Source organism: Myotis lucifugus, unplaced genomic scaffold, assembly GCF_000147115.1.
Source record: "Myotis lucifugus unplaced genomic scaffold, Myoluc2.0 scaffold_45, whole genome shotgun sequence".
Taxonomy (NCBI): domain Eukaryota; kingdom Metazoa; phylum Chordata; class Mammalia; order Chiroptera; family Vespertilionidae; genus Myotis; species Myotis lucifugus.
This window is the reverse complement of record NW_005871093.1, coordinates 3,240,961-3,266,202: the sequence shown is the minus strand read 5'-3', so window position 1 is coordinate 3,266,202 and position 25,242 is coordinate 3,240,961. Positions and strand designations below refer to the sequence as shown.

Here is a 25,242-nt window from a genome sequence, read left to right as displayed (position 1 = left end):
AGGATGACAAGTTCTTTGTTGCTGACATAAATTAAGCAAATCATGGAATTTGAGACCCTAAGGGGCCTTCATAACCTCTAGTCCAACCCCTTCTAGATGGAGAAAGAATTAGCTTGTGGTCCAGGGTCATTCAGCAGGTTACAGAGAGCACTCTGTGGGCTGAACCTAGGACTGACTGAATGTCCACTCTGCTAGGCTTTTAATTTTCTGATCATATTTGAAGTATTTATTGTAATCCGTCTTCAGAAGAGCATACTCTTTGATGTTTTGTTGGCTTGAAACCTGTTGTTGTGCCCAAAGGCACCCAAAGGTTACCCTGTTTCTCATTTTTCCTGGTTGCCCAGGTTATTCCATGATTCTATAAAGGTGGGTTTGGATATGATCAAAATGATAGCTGTGCTGTGACAGTACTTAGAGAATTGTCACTGATGAAATAACTTCTTACCTTCTTAAGAAAGCAGTGGATTGTTAGTTCATAAAACCATTGACTCTGGATGGAGAGAAGCCCCAGGTGGCAGATGGTCAAGGCCTTTTGCAGCTGCATTGCTGTCTTTGCTATCTCTTGCAGTCTGTATGACCCTTTTTTAAAAAAATTAATCCTCACCTGAGGACATGTTTTTTATTGATTTGAGAGAGAGAGAGAGAGAGAGAAACATCCTTAGGTTGCCCTCCTTATGAGCCCCAACCAGGGATCAAACCCGGAGCTTAGGTTTATGCCCTGACCCGGAATCCAGCCCACACCCTTTTGTGTGTATGGAGTGTACAGCACTCCAACCAACGAAGCCGCCAAGTTTGGCACAGCCAGTATGATCTTGGTCAAGCACTTAACCTCTTTGGCCTCAGTTTCCTCTCAGGAAATTCAAGGGGATAAAGTGGATGATTTCTAGGTCTTGTCTTGAATAATTATTCTTCAAAATGAGTATCTTTATAGAAGTTTATCCACATGATCAAATAACCAAACATGGATTTCAGCTGTCCATTTTATTACTGTTTTGATTGATTTTCATGGGAATTTGGAAAATGTCTACAGACTTGACTATGATCCGGCTGCTAGCAGTTATTTACAGAACACCCACCAGGTGCTTGGGGCTATAAAAGAACTAGTGTCCAGCCTCAAGGAGACTAGAAAGACTTCTTTATCTCCCAAGCTGGGGATGGAGGGCATTCTTCCCTTCCACTGGATTTAAGCTCTGTGAGTGCAGGGCCTTTGTCTCTTTTATAGGGCAGGGCTCAGTAAATACTGGTTGTATGAATGAAACAATGAATCCACTTGTCAGTCTTGCTTATATTTACTGAAGATTTCCCACTGAGATTTATTGTTTTCTTCAGCCGGTAAATGCTGTTAACTTGAATAAATTTCCCAGAAAGTATTCCTCACCTTGTGTAGAAGAATGAGACCAAGATGCTCTGAGGCTAAATGAAAAACCCATAAATACCACATTTCTTTCTTGGAAATTCACTTTAATAGTAGCACATTGAAAGCACTGAGTTGTCTGCCTTAAAATGACTTTGTTTAACCAAACATTTCCCAAACTAATTTGAACTCAGAATCCTATCCATTCTACTCCCCCAGGGAAAGGTTGTTAATATCCTGCAGAATTGTGACCTGTGAAAGGGAAAGGTTGGTATAGAGAGTAGTAATATGGAATAAATCAAAGCAGCAGCATTAGCTAAGAATAATTAATTACACAGTGATGGAACTTACATGTTAAGCACTGCTTCTGTCAGCTCTGTGTGAAGTCGTGGTAGACTGTAGGTTTTTTTTTTTTCCTTTAAAAAATTACTGTCTTGCTTCATTGGAGATTTAAGGTTAGGTGGTACAGAGATTAATGGAAGTTGCCAGTGATCGAATAGTTGTTTTACCGTTATGGAAGTTGAATGGTAGAGTTTTAATTTCTGTCAAAGGCTTCCCAGCTAGGTACTGTACTGAAATAATGATGAAAGGTGTCTGTGTCGTATGTGCTCCTTAAGGAGCTGGCTGTCCAGTGGAGGAAGAAGATAGGTAAACAGATTATAGCAATAAAGAACTCAAATGAGTAATGAACAGAAATAGGACAGAGGAAGGAATGGTATTTCCCCCCAATTTAGAACAGGGTTACTGTTTATATAATAAACCAAAACCATATTAGCTGGATCCCCTCTAGATCCTAGACCAGGGTTGGGTGCCAAAACCAGCAAAATCTCTGACTCAAAATTCTTCTGCGTGCCAACCCTAATTTTTTGAGAACATGTTACGCCTACTTGATATCTCTTAAGGTGTACGAATGTGAAGAACCTTGAAGAAATAATAAAATTCATTCGAGCGACAAAAACACAGTATATGATGATGAAAAGTACATTTAGTTTTTAATGTATACATGTTATGTAAAATTATTTATTTATCTAAGATGCACCTACACTGAATTTATCTGAAAAATAAAAAAATCGATATTAAGAAAAAAATTGTAAATGGAAGATTATAAGAGAGGGTTTCGCATGCCAGCAGAAGTTACTGGCGTGCCATGTTTGGCCTGTGTGCCAGGGGTTGCCCACCCCTGTCCTAGACTAAATTCTACTCATACATCAAAACTCAGATGACTGGGCTTCTGTATTCTTTCCTTGCTCTAGAATTAATCTTATCATCTGTAGTTAGAGCCTTGCTTACAGCTCTGTTCATTGGCCCTATGTTCCTATATCTCCAGGGCCTTGCAGGCACAGCACGTACCAAAATCCACAGTGCACACTGGCTGTTTTGTTTAGACAAGCATGGGAGCTATGAAAGGTAACTAACTCACTTTAAGTAAATTCAATAAATAAAAATGGGTTTATACAAAACATAGATTGAGAAGATGGTAGTGTTATTAAGTGTATGGCTTCTTTTATCCCCCCTCCCCTCTGTCCCCCCTAGCTTTCCCCTCCTTGAGTGCCTGAATATGACTCCAGTTTAAAGAATTCAATTTCCTTTTTTGTAGAAGCTCAACAATTCCATATCATGAAGAGTTTTTATTTCACATAAATGTTTTATAGTCATTAGTTTTTGCAGGACCTTTCTCTTATGTCCTGCATTTCATTTGGAATATCCTAAGAATAAGTTCAGTTTGGTATTCTGTCCCCTACTAGTGGTTGTATTAGATGCCCAAGGTCAAGGTGTTGATTGATGAGGAGATTTCCCTTTAAAGTATTTGTAGCCATAAGCAGTTGAGGGGGCGGACTGATTCTCAATATGGTGCAATGGAAATAACTCAACTGGAAGGTAACCTAACTTGATTTTGTAGTTCATTTTCTTTGTGACCTTGGATAAGTTACTTAACCTTCCAGAATTAGCACAATTTCTTCTAATGCTGACATTCCATGATTCTCGGGGGAGGATTCACTTCCGTGGAGAAGCTTTAAAAGTGGATTCATTTTTAGGTTAAATGGCTTTGTTCATTTAGTTCCCCTATTCCCTTCCCCAACCCGTTTTGGAGCAGTAACACTGCTTGTTATATAGTAAAACTACATTACCCAGGACTCTCAAAAGGCTACAGTTCTTATGCTATTTTTTTTATTTTTTATTTTGGAGGGGAGACAAAAAGAAAAAAGACAGTTAAACAGCTTGTTCATATACATGAATCAGGACAAATGCATCCCATTTTTCTACATAGACCATATACATAACTATATTCAGTGAGGTGCAAAAGAAATATTTGGTTGGTTTGCCATCCTCAATCTAGGAAGAACTGTACTTGATAGATACATTTTGAAGATACATTTTGAGTGTTTTCATTTAGAGTTGAGACAAGAAATTGCCTTGGGTGGAAAAGCCTTGGCTCCTAGCTTTTGTATGAATATATTGTGTATCCTTGGATATGTCACTGAATCTTTCTGAATTTCAGTGCCCTCAATGGTTAGATTTGATAACATTCTGATTATGAATAGCTCTGTGATTATACAATTCCAGGCATTTATTTTAGGCTCCTTCCTGTTCTTTTCCTTGAAAGATTAACAGTATCCCTATTTCCTCCCCCACATACTCCAAGACAATTGTTGATTTCTGAGGGAAAGGAGAATTTAAAAATTTTAAATGGTACATTCAAGAAAATTACCTTGTATTAGTTACCTACTGTTGTATAACAGTATTACCACAAACGTAAAGTTTTTGTGGCTTAAAATAACACATTTATTATCCTACAGTTTCTGTGGGCACAGGTTAGTTGGGTTCTTTTTTTTTTTTTAATGTTTTCATTACTTTTATAGAGAGAGGAAGGGAAAGGTAGAGATAGAAACATTGATGAAAGAGAATCATCAATTGGCTGCCTCCTGCATGCCCCACTGGGGTTCTAGCCTGCAACCCAGGCATGTGTCCTGACCAGGAATTGAACCAGTGACCTCTTGGTGCATGAGATGATGTTCAACCAACTGAGCCACCCCAGCCAGGCTTAGTTGGGTTCTTTGCAAGGCTTCAGTCAAGATGATGTTGCCCAGGGCTGGAGTCTCATCTGAATGCTTATCTGGGGAAGGGTCTGCTTCCCAGCTCACTCAGGTTGTTGGTGGAATTCATTTCCTTGCAGCTGTAGAACTGAGGATCTTATTTTCTTGCTGACTAGGGTCTCTCTACTCCTGGAGTCTGCCCACAGTTTCTTGTGACGTGTGGTTCTTTCACATGGTTGCTCACTTTCTCATAGCCAACCAGAGAGAAAACAAGGCAGATACCACAGTTTTTTTGTCATGTAATCATGAATATCTGTCATCTTAGCTGTATCCAAGAGGTTAGAGGCAAGTCACAGATTTCTCCCACACCCAAGGAGAGAGGATCATACAAGGGAAGAGCATGGACACCTGGAGGTGAGGATCACCGGGACCCCCTTAAGAGCTTGTCAGCCACACCTATGAAAGATAGAAACCATAATTAAAATTTTTTGTTTGTTTCTTCTTTTGCATCTGTGCTTAAATATCTTACTGTATAGTAGAGCCTCAATAACCATTGACTAATTGACTGAAAATACTTCTGTTCAGTAAAGCTTCTAGCCCTATAGTTGTTGTTTTTTTTTTCCCAAATACATCTTTATTGATTTCAGAGAGGAACAGAGAGTTAGAAACATCAGTGATGACAGAGAATCATTGATTGGCTGCCTCCTTCATGCCCCACACTGGAGATCGAGCCTGCAACCTGGGCATATACCCCTATTGGGAATTGAACTGTGACCTCCTGGTTCATAGGTCGACACTTAATCATTGAGCCATGCTGGCTGGGCCCTATGGTGTTTTTGTATTAAGCTCTCATCAGCTATAGGTGAAAGCAAGATTTGAGGCCTTTTCAATCTTTTGCTTCCCTACCCAACACTCCAGTAGTAGCATTTACTTAATTTGAAGAAATTCCCTACCATAGACTGAATTATGTACCTCCATTCATATGTTGAAGGCCTTACCCCCAATGTGATGGTATTTAGAGATGAAGCATTTGGGAGATTATTAGATTTAGATGAGACATGAGGGCTGAGCCCTCATGTTGGGATTGGTACTCTTATAAAAAGAGGCACCCTGTGTCTTTGCCCTTGCCATGTGAAGTTAGAGAGAGACGTGGCAGTCTATAAGCCAGGAAGAGAACTCTGGTCAGAGACGGACCATGCTGGCACCTTGATCTTAGACTTATAGCCTCCAGAACTGAGAAAACAAATGTTTGTTGTTAAAACTACCTAGTCTATGGTATTTCAATATGGCAGCCCGAGCTGACTAAGATAGTCTTCCCCTCCCCACCATCCTCTTATTCTGTGTGTATCAAAAGCAAGAGATAACAACTAAGTACAAAGATTGCAGGATGGCAGTGCCTCCCTGGCAGCCATTGAGCTGGTGTTTAATTGCAACCATACCCATTCTTTGCTCACCGTTAGTCATAGCTATGTGTAGAGAATCCCTAGACTTTTTTCTTGCTGGGCAAAATGATGATCCAAAACATAATGCCCTTGGTTTTTAAGTGTCTGATTATCAAGCAGGAACACTTAATGAAAAAAAAAATGTTGCTTTAAAAAAGCCTCAATGGTAGAAACTTACATAGTGAATTCTTAATTTCTTATTCCTGAGTTTTATTTTTTTTAAAACTTTTGAAATTCAGTTGTTATTCGTTTGTTTGTTCATTTATTCATTCATAGGTTGAGATGTAGAGGTCTCTCAGGATCCTTCCCCCAGTGTTCTACTTTTCTGACTGTGATAAACTTGCTTTATCTCTAGGTTTCCTCTTGGTAAAATTGGGATTTTGACATCTATCTAAAAAGAATGAAATAATTACATAAAGCTCCAAGCACATAATAGGTGCTCATTGAATGACAATTTGACTAATTGTAGAAAAATGATTGAAATGTTACATTTATTCAGTTTCATTTTTCATACCAGCAATGGTATCATGATATAATATAGTAGAAGTGAGTAAGATTATAGGGGTGGGGAAGGAACCAAAAAAACAACAAAACAAAACAAAACAACCACCGTCTTCCTTCTGCTTGAAAACAAATATTGAATTCCTGATCAGGTGTTTAAAAAGTATTTCTAAGCCATATAAAATTTGTTTTTGATAATTGCAGTCAAAATTATCAAGCAGTAAAAGTCATATATATGTGTATATGTATGTGTATATATAGATAGATAGATATAGATATATATGTATATATATTTTGACCTGGCATTTCATTGCAACTTAAGAACTCACAAATGACTTAGAGGGAGGAACTTAAATTTTAAGAAGTCCACCCCTTTCATTTTATAGATTTGGAGGCTGAGAGCTTTGTGCACTGACATATAATTAGAGGAAGGAAATAGGAGTCATAAATCTTATCTTTTGTACAAACTCAACATTTTCAGAAATTTCATTGGAAGAAACTAAACAAATTTAAACCTGTGAAACCCATTGGGGTTAGCCTGAAATACCTCCCCATTGTCCCCCACTCTCCCATGTGTCATCTCTGCTTTGAAGAGATTGTATAGTTGCATTAGGAGTCAAGTGTCAGACTCCCTCAGTGTTCAACACTCAGTTTCCTACTTAAAGGTGGATTGTATGGGTTTTTTGGGAGGCTAGGGAAAGAGAGGAGTGGAAAAGAGACTCCCAGCCTGGGGCTCTTGCTGGTCCCTTAGGCGCAGTGGTTCTCAACCTTCTGGCCCTTTAAATACAGTTCGTCATGTTGTGACCCAACCATAAAATTATTTTCGTTGCTACTTCATAACTGTAATGTTGCTACTGTTATGAATCGTAATGTAAATATCTGACATGCAGGATGGTCTTAGGCGACCCCTGTGAAAGGGTTGTTCGACCCCCAAAGGGGTCGCGACCCACAGGTTGAGAACCGCTTCCTTAGGGATTTAGGGCCTGTGAAAACACATTGAGTTCTCTGAATGGCAACACATAAATAGCAATGACCCTTAATTGAAAGGGTGGAAACCAAATGGACTAGAGGTCAGGACTTTATAGAAATGACTATTGGCATGGTGGTGTCTGCTGATATGGTCTGGATTTTTCCCCCCTACACTTCCCCCCTCCCCACTTCCTGGGCTGGAAATCCTGGAAGGAAGGAGGGACCATTAACTAAACTAGGATTCTAGGATTCAATACGGAGCGTTCTTGGGTGGACTGGAATTTCAAAGGAATGAGAGGTCCCCAAGCATCTTTAAAACCAGTATATTACAACCTGACTGCTACCTGCAGTTTGCCAATTACCCAATTATGACACAAATTTGCACATTTTTTTAAAAAAAGTAGGCTGCTACTATTCTTCCTTATACAAGGATTTTAGTCACTGTACATCTTGTGTCTTTAAATAATGTATTAGGAACATTTTCAAGTCTGTAAGTGCTTTTTTAATGAGAGTGTGAAGATTTTAATGGGACTAGATTGCTTTTCATGACATTTCAGAGTGACTTAATTGTAAAAATGTTGAGAGTCTGTATTTTAAAGTTTGCTAAGTATGTCTGCTATGGATTATAGTCAGACACTTAAAAGGATGGATGGATGGAGAGTGGAACCAGATAGCTTTTTCCTCACTACTTTCCTCCAAATATTGGCTCTTTGCAAATAAGGTTATACCAAACCTGGCACAGGTCAGGGTTCTCTTGAACCTTTTAATTAAACAATAGGAACTGAGACCAGTAGGGAAAGTTTCAGAGACAGTTCCTTTAAAACTTACTTGGGCAGCAATATATGTCTGAGGGCATTTCCTATCTCTTTTTACAGAACCAGGAGGCCAGGCTACCTTTCTTTTTTTATACTCCCTTTTAGTCCCTGAACTCTCTTCTCTGTTCACTTAAAAACATATCTGTCTTATTATGTCTCATTTCTTTTGCAATTAATTTCATTGTGTTTCTAAAATATTGTTACTTCCAAATAACAGTTTACTATTTTAGTGATGAGAATTTTAGACTCATCATGAAACTCGGTTTTTTTATCTTCAAAACAATGTGGTTATTTAGAGGTCTTTTCCTGCACAAATGTTCTTAGGATTCTATAACCTGCAGCAGACTTCTCAAAATTATATCTGACTAGGGGCCCAGTGCACGAATTCGTGTACCTTGAAAGGAACTGTGGGCCGTGAGGCTGCAGTGGGCATAGGGGCGGGTCTCGGTCCATCCTCTGCGCCCCCACCTGGCCCCTCCCACAGTGGCCCCTTGTCTCCTGTCTGCCAGTAGCCCCACTCCCACCACTGCCACTCCCATGTGCTGGCCCCAGCTTGCATCTGCTGACAGTGTGGTGCCAGCCATGGGTGCGAGCGGTGGCTGCTGCCCTGATCGCCCCTCAGGAGCAGGGGGAGGTGGAGAAGCCTTCAGGGGCGATCTGGACTGGCAGCCACCACTCGCACCCGCTGACGGCGCTGAGCGATCAGGGCCAAGTGATCAGGGCTGGCACTGGGTGCCGGCAGGGGGTGTAAGTGGTGGCTCTGGTGCTGGTAGTAGGTGTGAGTGGGGCTGGTGCTGGCAGCAGGTTCAAGCACCTGGCAGGACCACAGCACGTGGGAGTAAAGAATTTTCAGTAACCACCAGAGGCTTGCCCTGATGACAGTGACCAGCACCCCACCTTGGTCTGGCATCCCCGCTCAACTGCTTCACCATCCCACCGCAGCTGATGCCCACCATGTTCCGCATGTGGTCAGCGCACATCATAGCGACTGGTTGTTCGGTTGTTTGGTTGTTCTGCCGTTTGGTCTATTTACATATTAGGATTTTATATAGAGAGATGGTTAGGCACTTCCAACACCACTCTTAGTCAGGGTTTGTATTAGTTTCCTAAGACAGGGATTACTGTAACAAAGTGCCACACACTGGGTGGCTTAAAGCAACAAAAATACATTCTCTCACAATACTGGAGGCTAGAAGTCAGAAAATAAGCATGTCAACAGTGCTGTGCTCCCACTAAAACCTGTAGGGAATCCTTCTTTGCCTCTTTCTAGCTCTTTGGCAGGTTTTGGTAGTTCCTTGCTTTACAGCTGCTTAGCTCTAATCTCTGCCTTCTTTGTGAATACCTTCACCTGGTGTTCTCCCAGTGTGTCTCAGTGTTCACATGGCCATTGTCTGTGACACCATGTATATTGGATTAGGGGCCCACCCTATTCCAGTATGACCTCATCTTAATGAATTACAGCAAACCCTGTTTCCAAATAAGGTCACATTTTGAAGTATTGAGAATTAGGATTTCACTATATCTTTAAAAAAAAATTAAATGTATTGGGATAATATTGGTTAATAACATATAAGTTTCAGGTATAAAATTCTATAATTCATCATCAGTTTATTGCATTATGTGCTCATTTCCCATACTCTAGTCTCCGTCCATCACTATATATTTGACCCCCTTTACTCTTTCTCCCCCCACTCCCTTCCTCTTTGGTAATCACCATACTGTTGTCTGTATCTATGAGTTTGTTTTATTTGTTCATTTGTTGCTTTCTGTTTTACATTCCACGTATGAGTGAACTCTTATGGTTTTTGTCCTTTATTGTTTGATTTATTTTACTTAGCACTATACTCTCGATATCCGTCATTTTTTATGGCTGCATAGTAGTCCATTATATGTATGTACCAGGTCTTCTTTATCCAATCATTGGTTGAAGGACACTTAGGCTGTTTCTATGTCTTGGCTGCTATGAATAATGCTGCAATGAACATAGGTATACACATATCTTTATGAATAAGTGTTTTCAAAATTTTCAGGTAGATACCCAACAGGGATTGCTGGGTCATATGGTAGTTCTCTTCTTAATTTTATTGAGGAACCTTCATATTGTTTCCATAGAGGCTTTACCAATTTACATTTCTACCAGCAGTGTATGAGGGTTCCCTTTTCTCTTCATCCTCTCTAACACTTCTTATTTCTTGTGTTCTTGATAATAGCCATTCTATCAGATCTGAGGTGTTATCTCATTATGGTTTTAATTTGCATTTCCCTTATAGCTGGTGAAATTGAACTTTTTCTGTATCTGTTGGTCATTTGTATGTCTTCTTGGGAAAAGTGTCTTTTCAGGTCCTATGACCATTTTTAAATTTTTGTTGTTGAGTTGTATGAGTTCTTTATGTATTTTGGATATTAGTGTCCCCTATTGGAAGTATTGTTTGCAAATATCTTCTCCCATTTGTTTGGTTGCCTTTTTGTTTTGGTGATGATTTCTTTTGCTGTGCAGAAGTTTTTTAGTTTTTGTAGTCCCATTCATATCTTTCTTGAGGGGACACATTCAACCCCTAATGGGATTCTACTTCATAAAGTATCCAGGGAGATTCTGATGTAGCCTGCACAGGTTCCCAAAGCATGGTTCCTGGTCTACATGCACAGAATTCCTGGGGAGCACTAAAGTAATTTTATACATTATAAAAATGGTTTAAAGAAGAAATATAATCCCCAAACGCATGTACATACCACCCAGTTTAAGAAATAAAACATTACCAATACCTCTGAAGGCCTTGGAAAGCTTGAGGTATTTATTTAAAATACAGATTCTTCTCTGAGCAGTTAGGTCAAGGAGATTCAGGACAATGAGTTTTAGAATTTGGTAAATTTTTTTTCTTTTTTTCTTTTATCCCAAGGTGGTGTATTTTTTAAAAAAATATATATTTTATTGATTTCAGGGAGGAAGGGAGAATGAGAGTGAGATAAAAACATCAGTGATGACAGAGAATCATTGATTGGCTGCCTCCTGCACGCCCCACACTGGGGATCGAGCCCACAACTTAGGCATGTGCCCTGACTGGGAGTCAAACCTCAACCTCCTGGTTCATAGGTTCACGCTCAACCACTGAGCCATGCTGGCCGGAGAAGGTGATATATTTTTTAGAAGATCTAGAAGATGTAACTGTGGAGTGAGATGGGATTTTTTTTTCTTTTTATTACAGAATAAAAACATGCAAGGGAAGGTTTAATGACATTTTTCCACACTGTAGTATAACAGTCATCACTCTTCTTCTTTTTGGGATGGTTTCCTGAAAAATATCACTTATAGTTTTTTGATTTATCTCAGATCTGTGGCTTAGACAGAATTTTAGTGGTACACTCTTGGATTTTCATGAGATAGGTTTGTATGTATGAAGGTAAGTGACCTATTATTGATTATGCTCCTTAAATTCTTTCCTCTGGGAGTTTTGTGAAGATTAATGTCTGCTAGATGATTTTAAGTTTGTGAAATGCCTTGAGTTCCTCGGGGGAAGCGTTACATAAATGTAAATAAATTATGCAGCACCTGAATTTGGTTGTTTATCATTTTTTATGGTGGGTTTTAATTAACAACTCAGTGCTATTTATGTTGGATGACTAGGGAAAGGTCTTAATCACTCAAAGGTGGTTCAAATAAGTAGGCAGGAGCAGCATTTAGGCTGGTACCCAGGAAAGAATAAATAAGCAGGACCTCTTCTGTAAATTAGGAAATTTGTCATTTTCTTTTCTTTTCTTTTTTTTTTCATAAGGAAGCATTTATTTGAGGTTTAACATGAAATCATACAAATAAAATTTGTATAAACACAAATTCATAACAGCAAAAGACAAAGTAAAAACTAAGAAAACTAATTGGCAGCTATCTACTTGTAAAGTAGAAAGTCTTTTACAAAATAATCATCTTAGATGAACAGAAGACCAGTCTCCAATGTCATCCTGCAAGATGGTTGTTTTAGCAATCTCCTTCTATTTCCTCTAGTGTCCTCTTTCAGTGTGGCTGATAATTGTTTTTGATGATTGCCACTCTCTCGAGATGCCTTGCAGTAAGTACTCTGTTGGTCACTGTGGTCTGCATATTTCTGTCCATATTCATAGTTCCCATAGTTATACCCAGTATAATCATAGCCGCCACAGACACTATAGTTTTGATCGCCACCATAGGCACTATTGTAATTTTCATATCCTTGATCATAATAGTTATTATATCCTTGGTTCCAGTTTTGGCCCTGACCTCGTCCATGACCCCTAGTACCTCCTCGTCCACCAGCTGCAGCACCTCTTCCTTCATTTTATTGTTGCTGTTGCTGCCTGTATACCTCTTTGGGTTTTGTAACTTTGATGTCACACTTCCCAGAATCAATTAGATGATATCTGCTTTCTAACAATTTCTTTACTGCCTCTTCATCTTTATCTATATATATAAAAGCCCAGTGACCAGAATGGCAGAATGACCAGAACAACTGATCGCTATGAGGCGCACTGCAGCAGCCGACCAGCCCAGTCCATCCAGGCCCCGTTGCCCCACAACTGCCCACGGCCCCTCCCCCCCGGCTGGCCACCTTACTACGGCCTTTCCTGCCTGCCGGCCGGTCCCCCCCCCCCCACCCCCCCCACCCCCCGCATAGGCCTCGATCGTGGGCCAGGCTGAGGGATCCCACCCGTGCACGAATTTGTGCACCGGGCCTCTAGTATGTGATAAAACATAACCTCTTCTTTCATTTGTTGCTATATCTAAGGGAAGTTCAATATTTTCAATCTCTCCAAAGTCTCCAAAGTATTTTTAATTTGTTCTTCAGAAGTAACTAGTCTTACATCTACCCACAAAAACTTTTTTTGGGGGGGTTTCTCCCCTTTTAAAGCATGGGCCCTTTGGGAGGTCTATTATTTTGCTATCCAGTTTGTGTTCCTTCAGTTTCAAAACCTTATCACCACTGTCAGCATATTTGAAAAGATGCCCGGGTTGTGGGCTTGATCCCCAGTATGGGACGTGCAGGAGGCAGCTGATCAATAATTCTCTCTCAGATCCAAATCCTCCTGGTCTTCCGGTGACTGGATCTGTTTTAATCTGTTTTAATTGTACAGTTTACAACTTTCCCAAATGGATACACATATTCAGTTAGATATTTCTAGCCTACAGTAAACATTTTACCGTCATCCTGCTGATTTTTGTGCACGTTGATCTTGGATCCCTCTGCGAATCCCTCTGTCTTGCTGTAGTCATTCATGTTCTTCACGGTGATGGCTGTTTGGCAGGGCATGCTGGGTGCAGTCCTAGTCGCCAGTCTCGGCAGCAGGGGTGGCAGAGCTTTGTATGGAGCTAGATTTAAAACTGTGACAGAAGAGCGAAATTGGTCATTTTCCATGGCACTCACTGAGCTGAGCTCTGGGTTAATGCCTTCTATGAGTTTACAGGGTGCTGTTAGAGACTCAGCCTTTTTATTTATTTTTAACCTATTTACAGTTTGTCTCAGACTTTCAGATACCTTGGACCTCTTCAGTTTTCCTGAGTAAGCTGGAAACATTTTTTAGAAAAAGGTATTTGGGGAGCAATGAAGCTTCCTTAACTTTTGGTATGCTGTGCTTCTATAGCCCAAGGAGCTAGGTTCCAAACTACCTCCCTTTTTTTTGCCTATTACACAGAGCTTTGTGCTTCAGTAGGTGACACCATCCTAGGTCCATTGAAGAGTGGAGATGGGAAAGTAAACCCCTCAATCTAGTTGCGCCTCCTTGGTTTGCTGTGTTGTCAGAGTTTCATCAGTATGCTTGTTTTTTGCCCTGTTGTTCTGTGAATAAAGAGTTACTTTATCCCCTTCCCATGGCTGACCCCATACTTGTAACTTTCCTCATTTATTCACCATTTCTATTAAGCACTATTTGGTGCTAAGCAGTGGACATGTGTGAGTTATACAGAGTTCTTGATGCTATGGAGCTGTCCAGTGGAATATATAATTATTAAAGAAAATAAAAGTCAGAACCAATAGCCAAATAGTTAAAATTAGATGAGGGGTGTAGTAGTGGGACTCTAACCCTGCCCTGGCTGTTTTGAGGAACAATAATTCAGCAAAATCTGGGAGGATCCCTGGGAATTAGGAAGGAAGGCGAAAGAGCAGGGTATTTGTCTTCTAGGAAGTATACCATGAAATTAGTTTCTATTCATTTCCCTGCCCTTTTCCTTCCACACACTGTCTTATGTAGAGGCACAATTTCAGCTATCCAAAGTGGGCCAGTTTGCTACACTTGGGTGATTGGAGATTGGGGGCTATGGGAAAGGGGTGGGAGTTGAAGCTGAATATAAGTTAGACAGCAAGAGATGGTAGAGTAGTTTTGTTTCACTGGAATGAGTAACTCATTAAATTGGGCATACTGTTTCTCTAAATTGTGCTCTGGTAACTTTTTTGGAACTCTAGGGCTATCTATAGGCCCTTGAGGGTCTGGAGTGGGTTAGGGGTTTGGGAGAGATACACTTGCTGAAGGAAGTCCTTCTCTGCACTATCTGTAGGAGATAAGACAGTGTAAATATATCTTACTTTTTAGATATAATTGCTCAAACTTCTGACGTTCAAGTCACCTGTTAAAAATGCACTTTTCATAGCCTTTTCATTGCAGACCTGCTGACTTAGAATCTTATCATTAGGTCTCCTGGCCATTGTCAAGCACTCTATTGAGAGCCACTGCCATGATGACATGGACTGCGGATGGGTCATTCAGAGCTTAAAGATGAGGACTTTCACCATTTTTGCCCCAGCAGGCCCCTGCTAGATCTCTCACCATCTTTCACCTCTGGTACCAGCTCCATAATTTGCAGGGCCCAGGGCAAAATGAATATGCAGAACCCCTTATTAAAAAATTAAGAAATTCAAGAGGGTGACAGCAGAGCATTAAACTAAGTATGGACCCTTCTGAATACTGGGCTCTGGAAGACTGACTGCACAAGTAGCCAGTCCGTGAGGCTCTGCTCACCACTTCTGTTTGCCTTTTAAAGTGAGCTGCTTATTGTTCCCCATCTACCACACTGTTCTTTGCCTTTGTTTCTTGGTTCTCACTGTGTGAAATGCTATTTTTCATCTCTTCTGTCTCATCTAAACTTACCTGTTTTTTTCATGTACTGTATTAGAATCCTGTGCAAGTTGCCACCACAAGACTGAGTGTCCTTTGAGGTCCCACTCTTATTCATTCTTTTATATATATATATATACACACATTTTATTGATTTCAGAGCGGAAAGGAGAAAGAGAAAGGGAGAGAGAGACAGACATCAACGAAGAGAGAGAATCATTGATCAGCTGCCTCCTGCACACCCCACACTGGGGATCGAGCCTGCAACCCGGGCATGTGCCCTGACTGGGAATCCAACCATGACCTCCTGGTTCCTAGGTCAGTGCTCAAACACTGACCCATGCTGGCCAGACTCTTCTTCATTCTTATATTCCCTTCCCTTAGATGAGACTCTGCCACCGTCTCCTCATAAGTTTACTGAGTAAAATATTTTTTAACCTGAATGCTTTTCTTAAAATTTAATTAGGTTACGGATCACTGGGAATATAAATTTGGTTCAGAGTGAAGTGTTGGAGGCAGCGTTGCCCCAGGTAGTGTTACACAAGGGGCCAGGCTGCCTGGTTATGACTGGTGTAAAATAGGGTGAGGAACAAGCCTATTTAGACACACTGAGGACATTTCTGGTAAGTTATGTATCCTCTGTGGCTAACACCTTTGTTAGCTACCCTTCCTCTGATAACCAGTGTTTCCTTTCTGGGTCTCTCATTGCCCTCTTGAGTTGCTGGGAACAACTTTTTCTAAGTCACTTAAGTGACTTGAAAGTGCTGTAGCAGAACCTGAGGAAATATTTCTTGTGGTAGGAAGGTGACCATTTTGCTCAGTGGTTAATACTTGAAACCAGACGGTCTGGATTGTTTGAGCTAATGTGTTCTGGAGAATTCTCCTAAGCTGGATGCATTTGGTAAATGCAGTCATGGTTCAGTAGGCTGAGAATCCGGTGCTACACATAAAAGGACTGACTTTTCCTGTCTTGAGGTAATCAGAGATACCTATGAATTTGGACAAGAGGTCTGTGTAACCTCTTCATCTTGCAGATGGATGAGCAACTGTTAAGTTCAGAGAAGTTAAACAGCATATTCAGGGTTGATTCAGATATTTAGTACCTGAGTTGGCACTAGAATCCATGATTGCTACTCCTTCTGAGGCCTCAGTAAATATTTGTTCAAAGACTTTTCCATTCTTACTTTGAGGGTTATCATCTGGCCTTGACCTGATGGAGTTAATGAAATGAAATATATACTTCTCCTTTGACTTTGTGGACAATGAGGAGCTAAAGTGGACAGATTGACTAACACAGTTCTGTCCAATTGAAATATGTTGAGCCACACATGCTGTATTAAAATTGAAAGACTAAAAAGAAAGAGGTTAAATTAAGTTTAATAATTTACTTAGCCTTAGATATCAAACCTTTTTAATCATTTCACCATTTCAATGCAGAAATATTAGTGAGATATTTCCTTTTTTGTTCAGTGTAGCTACTGTACTGGATAGTGCAGGCCTATAAAATGTACTAGCCTATACATTTAATTTTTATTTTCCTTTCTAGGTTGCTTTAGCCCATACTATTTAACATACAAAGTTGGTGATTGGTGTGGTGGTACGGATTTGGGGGTGCAAGTTGACTAATTAGCTTTAGTGTATAAGTTAAAGAGGTCAGGCAAACTCATAATACTCCAACATGGTTTACTGTAGACATCTGTCTTCATTCTGGGGGACGGAAATCACCTTGCACAAAGACATGGGCTGTCAGTTAAGGATAATTTCTCTGCTATTGACTCAGTCTTGGCTGACCCCCTGTCCGCACAGAGTTCGTTGCTGAATTAGAACCTTGCTCCTCTTACAGGGAATTAGGAAGGAAGTGTGGGTTTTTTAGTAAGATTACTAATCAACATGTGAAATCCTGTGCAGTTTTATTAAAATCTAAGCAAAAAGTAGATAACTTGATCATTTCTTAGCCTAGGTAGATCATAGTAACTAGCAAATTAAGGCAGCAAAAGACCCACACACACTTGTAGTTAGGTTTGCACTAGTTTCTAGATAAAGGGTAATATATATTTGGTCTTCAGGGTATGATTGAATGGAAGTTTTTCCTTCATTTTTAAGATCACTGCTCAGAGTCCACTAACAGAATACAAGGAGACAGCCTTGATTAGATTAGGCTAGATTGGATTAAATCAAATGGTTAAAGCCTTTGGAGCCTCTAGCTTGTAGGAGACACCATAATGGCCTTCAATGCATCCCTAAATCCTATTACTTAGTTAATCTTATTGAAGAATTCAGGTCTGCATAAAGGAGCATTGCCCTGTACTCTCTGTGGCGGTCTCTGGCCCTTAAGGTGAGCTGACAGATAAGAACTTTCTTGGAATAGGTTGGTTATGTTGGTTTGGGGCAAGTTATTCTAACTAATTTGAAAGTAGTAGATCCCTAAGTTGGTAGAGGGAGTATTTCACACAGAAAAGTAGTCTGTCTCCTGGCTGCCCTTTGGCTTTGTGGCTGTTAGTATCTGTGGCAGGGATTTTTAAGGCAAAGAGAGTCAGGAGAGATGTGTGTAAATAGTTGTAAAATTGGCTGCACTGTCATTGTGGCAGGTGTGAGGGTGGATGGATGGGTTGGAGCTTTATTTTTAAGCTTTGTGAAATCATCTCTTACAGCCTATATCCATTTTAGAGGCTGTCATTAAGAATCATATGCTGAGTATATAGTACAGTTGGGACACTGTGCTAGATGTTGGGAATAAAATAAAGAATCTTGGAATTTGGGAGCTGGAGGCATCTTTATCTGTGATTTCCTGGGCATGTTTCTAGTTTTATTATAAGTGTGAGTTGTCTCTTGCCTATTTCTACAGTGACCATATTTTTCTGAAGCAAAACATTCTTTTTGTCATATGATTTTTTTCTAATTTGTGAATTTATAGACAGGCAAAATTTTACAAAAGCGTATAAATTATGTCAAATTTTATTATAGATTTAATGTCTTTTGGAAAAAAATGAAAACAAAAACAGGAAATTGGCACTGTCCAGTTCTTGGATGCTTACTGCATCCACAATGAAGACTGGAGGGACTATGAAACAAAATAGTAAATTTGACATAGAACTTTGCTAAAGGTAGTTTACTTAGACATAGAAACTTCAAGACCCATAAGTGATCATTACACACTGGATTGGCCTCCTGTGATGTGGGGAATGTTTTTTCAGGCATCTTTAAAAATCAGGTGCATACTGCCTCAGCTAGGAGCTGATCGTCCACCATTCAGATTCTGTGAGTTAACTGGTTCACAAGCAAAAAGTGAGGCATCTGATGTTCTGTCTGGTACTCGATGAATTGCCATGAGAAGATGCCTGCATCCAAGGGGCTGAGGTGACACTCTGGCCGGGGGCCTTTCAGTGCTTTCTATGGAATGGGGACTTCTTTCTTCATAGAGCCCAGGGGGCTTGTAGCTCTTCATTTATTCCCCCATGTGGGCTCTGCCAGTTCTTAGGCCAAGAAAATGAGTTAAGCTTAGTTCTCTATTTAACCTTTCTGGTGAAGTAGCCCTGCATCTGTGTCCTTTCCCTAAAGACAAGAATTTCAGGTGTGGACCAGACATGGAGTCTGAAGAGCAGTTATGAGAGATTAATGGTTTTGATTTGTTTTTAAGAAGAAAAGTACCACTAGCCCTTTGGATGATGATAATATGTCTCTCCAACCCTCCTGTGTATCAAGTGTGCAGTGTTCTCTTCCTGTATAGCACTTGTATTTTCAAGAGCTAGGGTCATTGACAGAACACTTCTCACTCTTGAGTTTCAGAGCACAGCAGAGTACACAATCTGAGGCAAGAGATGTAATTTTCTCTCAGTGTACTAAGAATTACTTTAATACTCTATATGTGCATGAACATGCTCACACAATTGTGTGTTTTTTCCCATGCTCCTTGAAGAGGAATAGCCCTCATTTTACTTTTAATGATTCCTGATTGCTCACTTCTCCAGGTTACCTTTTTAGGAAACAGCTGCTGGAGAAGTGTGTGCTCATTTTGTCCTCGAGAACTTTACTCCTGTGGCCCTCTGACCTGGGGCTCACCCAGCCTGCCCTCTTCTCTGCATCAGCCCAGCTTTGTTCTTCCGGGTCTCTTGTTCCCACTCTGAAGGAGACCTTCTTGCTTCAATTTAGTATCTATTTCTGTTGAGGCAGTTCCACATTAGAAGAGGCTGGGGAGGGAATTTTAAGGAGAAAATTGGATCTGGTTAGGAGAAATTTATAAAACTTCTGTATTATCTGCTAATGGTTCTCAGATGCTTTGGGGTCACAATATGAAAGTTCTGGTGGACTGTGAGAGCTGATCTTACCAGCTGTCAGGCAGCCCTGACTGCTTTTCTGTCTGTCCCATCTCTGCTCTTCCCACGCAGTTTGCCTAGAGAGCCCAAGTCCTCTTTTACAGACTTCTTTAAAAATTAAAAAGAAAACAAAACATGTTTTTATTGATTTCAGAGAGGAAGGGAGAGAGAGAGAGAGAGAGAGAGAGAGAGAGCGAGCAGTGATAAGAGAGAATCATTGATGGGCTTCCTCTTGCATGTCCCCTACTGGGGATAGTGCCCTGACTGGGGATTGAGCCACACCGCCAGGCTCTTTTAAAGTCTTCTTGATTTGCTTCCCACACCTGCTGCTCCCAATCTTGCTTGGTCCCTTTGGGAAGGAGGAGAGTTGCCCTCCTCTCCGTAGTTGTTGGCATGTCCAGGGGGAAGGAGGGCACAGACCCTTTCATGTTCCACCCCAGAGGTTCATAGGAAGCAGTGATCATGCCTAAAGCTTATTGATTACTTAAAATGTGCCCAGCACTACTCAAAGACGGAACCAGAACACTCCAGTTAGTGAGTGAATGACGTACTTTACGTGGAATATGTCTTTTACTATAGTGAGCCTGATAAAGTATATGTGCTATCACTATCTTCATTTTACAGATGGGAAATTGATGTCAAGAGAGGTTCAGTAACTTGTGACTATGTACACCGCTGGAATCAAATGATAGAATCAAGATTCAAACCAGGCAATCCAATTCCAGGGCTTGTGTCCAACTCCTCAGGGAAAGGTTGAGAGTTCAGAGTCAGGATAGTTTTGCTCATGGTAGCTTTTCTTACCTGGGATGTCTCCCCTTTACACTGACGTCTTGTGGTCTTTATATTTTCAGTTCACTCACTAACTGGAGTGTTCTGGTTCAGTCTTTGAGGATGGCAACTCAAAGACTGTGTGTTTTAAAGAACCAGAAAGAAAAATGTTAGAGGTAGGCTTTATAAACTGTGCAGTCAGATAACAGGACTCCTGACAAGGAAATGGGGCCATAAGTGCTCATGCTTTGGAAAGATTAGTTAATTGGTAGAGGTGGTGTTTCTGCGGTTAATTTGTGTTCCTGTCATCATCATACGTGAGTGTCCGTATCCACAGGCATCGAGTGTGTCGAGTGTGTCGTCCAGTAGTCCTATAACACAAGTAACTCTTCAGAGCCAGCACCAGTTGGTGCACCTGAATAACAATAGGGAAGCTTGTTGACCGTTTGGCACTTCACAGCCCAGTAATTAGAAACTGTAAAACAATAATACAGACATGAAGCAAATCCTCTGGTTAATGAAAAAAATCTACAATCCTGCTTTGTGGCTGAGTGCAAAATCACAACTGGCTGCTTATACAACAAAGCAAACACTTCAGGATTTTGACAGCTGTTTTATACATATAAAAAGCTCTGGGCTCTATATTAATTTGGGGGCTTCCATATTTAAAAAAACCCCTGAAAACAGCAATTACCCGACTTTTTGTTTTTCATTAATTTACTGCATTGGTTCTCAATTTATTCTCTCTGGATCAAGAAGTATCAGCATCATTGGAAACTCCTGAGAAATGCAGTCTTTTTGGGACTCTACCCCAGACCTACTACTCAATACTCTGGGGGTAGAACTCTGCAGGTTATGTTTTAACATGTCCTCAAGGGGGATTCGGAGGCACTCGAGATTTGAGAAACACTGGCGAGTGGGTAGAGGAATTCAGGGGGTGGGGAATGGAGTCCTCTTTTGGCCTTTACCCGAAGAGGAGCAAAGGGCTTCTCTAACCATAGATGGATGGCTGACCTGAGGCGTGATAATAATATATGAAGGCCCCCTGCCCTCTGCGGGAGGTTTCTCAGGGAAGGTGCTGTGACTTTGTGGGGATTGGTTGGGAGAGGGGGCTTGGGCTGTGGCTTATCACTGGATTAGTCAGCTTTGACAGACCAAGATAGTACTGGACAGAGGAGAAGGGATATGGAGAGGAGACAAAAACAAGCACCATCTTATTTCTCAAGCGGAGCCTTAGCAGTGCTGCTGATGTAATGTGCTCATCCTTGTCAAGAACCATGGTTAAACTCTGAAAGTTAGGATGGGACTGGGATGGTGGCAGGATAGATTTCTTCTTTTCCCTGTGTTCCCCCCTATTCCATTTCTCTGCCTCCAGCTATCTTGGCCGATGGGATTTGTTTAATAATTTTCCTGGGATCTCCTGACAAGTGTCTCCTCTGCCTTTTCCTCACTGCTTGTTGACCGCCGCAGTGATACAGGTTCATTTCAGAGCCATTAGAAGTCCATGCACAGCTGACTACTAGATGTCTTGGAAAGGCCTCTAGGGAAATAAGAGCTTGTTGCCAGAGTGAAATGAGTTCCCAACTGGTGTTGCCACAAAGGCTGGGTTCCTGACGCTCTTTGAATAGGTTGGTTGACTGCTGAGGACAAAACCTGATGCAAACAGAAATACCCATTCTTTGGTTTCTTGGTATTTACCCAGCTTTATTAATTTTGCTCACATTTTAAAATTAGTTTATTTTGCTCACTTTTTTCTGCTTTTTAGATCATTGAGTTTTCTTGTTCCTTAACAACAAGGCATAGGACCTATTGTATCCTATTCTTTGATTTAATCACCTACATAGCAGGGGAAAGCCACAGGGATAGAGGTGAATGAGACATAACTTCTGTCCTCCCTGACCTGGAGGAGACTGATTTCTAGGGAGAAAAAACTAAGAAAGGAGTCATCCAGATCCTGGGTTCAATTTATTCTCTCTGTGGTCTTAACTGGGAGAACTTTCTTGAATACCTGAATTTGATGTTGGATCACAAACCCAACATCATGCTTTATTTATTTATTACTTTATTTTGCTTTCCTGGGGGGAGAAAAAATTTTATGCCCCAAAGTACCTCAAATAAAGGAACCATTAAAGCTTGATGCAATCTAATGTTAAGATACCAGAACACAGAAGTCTACTGTCACAGTGAGGCAAGGTATTGCCTATTCCATGAAATCTTTGGTCACTTAGACATCCAAGGAAGGAAGCTTGTTGCCGACACATCTGGAATTTTGGTAGAAAGTGAGACTGTGTGGACCATTCATCATTGTGAAGGCTTATTTTGTATTTTATTTTATTCTAAGGGATCTGTGGCCTGTTGGCTCTTAGCAGTGCTTAGTTGCTGATTCTCCTTCTATGTGACATTTAAGGTTTATGGAGAAACCAGAGGCTCACACTGGAGTGTTTGCCTTCCTGGACATCAGGAACGAAGGTCCTTCTGCCAGATGAGTGGGAGGGTCTAAGTCTTTAGGTCCTAAGATTTTCATGAGTGCTGTAGCCTTTCTGTATCTGGACAGGAAGGCTGTGACCCACTGTCCTTTCCAGCCAGCCTGTGCTTCATGTTGCTTTAATTAAATACACAGCTGATGATGTCAGCCTGGCTCCTGGCTCCCTTAGCTTCCCTCTTGGAACAAAACATCCGGGCAGACAGTTGTGACAATTAAAGTCTCAAGACCCAAGCTTCGTTTGTTCTGATGCAATTAAACTAAATCTGCCTAAACATCTCCAAATGCAGATAAACCCTAATGCTGATTAGAGGTGACCCTCTAATAAATGTGATTTGATTAGGCAGAACCAGTGGGGTGCAGGCAAATATCTGAGACTCTGGCCAACTTGATTATTTCTTTGGTTTTCACTTGAGGGGGGAAAACCTGTTTGATTCTTTCTATCACAGAGTACTTGAAAACTATTATCTGTGACAACTAAAGGACTTAGGTGAAATAAACAGTTAAGACCTGTGGACTTGTCCTTAAGAGTCTCAGTCAGCCACCACCTGGGACATGCTTGCTTCCTGGCAGATCAATGGAGAATGGATTTTACCTGGAGGTCTGGCCTGGAATGCTAATTAAAAAGGACATTCTAAACTACACCCAGGCACGTTCCCATAAAGTCTTAGCAAATGTGGGTGGTGGAGGTTTTTTTCTTAAAGTCACAGTTTCTTTGTTCATTAAGGTATAGAGAAAAACAAACTAGAACTGCTTTCCTGTATAGCAAAACCTCATTGCCAGTTTAAGAGAAATTTCCTTAATTGTTTTGTCTTCTGGCTCCTGTAACACGGGTCACACATCTCTTCTTAGCATTTATTACATTGTACTATAATTGTTGTTTTATTTCTCTTGTTCTGTCTTAGAAATTAGGGAAATTGTCTAATACTTCTTGATGTCTACCCAAATGCCTATCACATGGGCCCAAGGTACAGGGGTTGGCAAACAATGGCCCACAAGCCAAACCAGGCCACTATCTGTTTTTGTATGGCCATGAACTAAGAATGATTTTTACATTTTTAAATGCTTGAAAAGAAATGAAAGGAAGAATATTTCATGGCACATGAAAATTATGTGAAATTCAAATTTCAGTGTTCATAAATAGTTTTATTGGAATACAGCCATGTTCATTCATTTATGTTATTGTTTGGCTGCTTTGTGCTACAACAGCAGAATTGAGTAGTTGCAAAAGATCCCATATGGCCCCAAAGCCTAAAAATATTTACCTGGTATGTTACAGAAGAAGTTTGCTGATCCTTTTCTATTATATAGTAGGTGTGTTGGAAATGCTTATTGTTTGAATTATTTCAGATATAAATCTGAGTTTCCAGATGGAGTTATTCTGATCCTGTCCAGGGAATGTAAAATGAATGACAATTGATGGATCTATCTCTCTTAATATCTTTTTAGCTTAGGTGTTATGGTGCTGGTTCATTTCTGAGAGCTAGATAATTACATACAAGTATTTTTCTTCTTAGTAACATGAAGAGCTCTGCTAATCCTTATTAACTTTCTTGGCTCTGAACCTGTTGTATGGGATGCAGAGATACCAAAAGGTACACAGAAATTAAACTAACCAGGTCACACAGTAAAGAATTGGGATGGCTCTGCATGTATTCATCATTTTCTCTAGTTGCTGAAGCCATTCATTGTGATGAAAAAGAATTCACATAAACTTGGGGGTATTTATGAGCAAATTACTGTCCTAGATTATGTAATGCATTAGTTCTTTTAATTTTTTAATTCTTTATTGTTTAAAGTATTACATATAGTATTACATATGTCTCCTTTTTTCCCCATTGGCCACCTCCATCCCCCAGCACATGCCCCCACCTCCCTAGTGTCTGTGTCCATTGGTCATGCTTATATGCATGCATACAAGTCCTTCGGTTGATCTCTTACCCCCCCACCCCAATCCTCCTCTGCCTTCTGAAAATTGACAGATTGTTCCATGCTTCTATGTATCTGGATCTATTTATGTTGTTCACTATATTCCAGAAATGAGTGAGATCATGTGATATTTTTCTTTCTGTGACTGGCTTATTTTGCTTAGCATAATGCTCTCCAGGTCTATCCTTACTGTTGCAAATGGTAAGAGTTCTTTCTTTTTTTACACTAGCGTAGTATTCCATTGTGCAGATGTACCACAGTTTTCTAATCCACTCATCTGCTGATGGGCGCTTAGGTTGTTTCTAAATATTGGCTATTGTAAATTGTGCTGCTATGAACATAGGGGTGCATGTATTTTTTTCTGGTTGGTGTTTCTGATTTCTTGGGATATATTCCTAGAAGTGGGATTACTGGGTCAAATGGGAGTTCCATTTTTAATTTTTTGAGGAAACTCCATACTGTCTTCCACAGTGGCTGCACCAGTCTGCATTCCCACTAGCAATGCACAAGGGTTCCTTTTTCTCCATATCCTCGCCAGGACTTGTCATTTGTCGATGAAA

The 25,242-nt window shown here is 40.5% G+C and overlaps 1 protein-coding gene and 1 pseudogene across 1 annotated transcript in view; one reads left to right on the top strand and one right to left on the bottom strand.

Annotated features, from left to right (window-relative positions):
• The window catches only part of LOC111825885, a 699,632-nt gene that overhangs the window by 35,320 nt on the left and 639,070 nt on the right, over positions 1-25,242 (top strand). The window lies entirely within an intron of this gene.
• LOC102442961 overlaps positions 12,123-25,242 on the bottom strand; it is a 119,308-nt pseudogene continuing 106,188 nt past the window's right edge.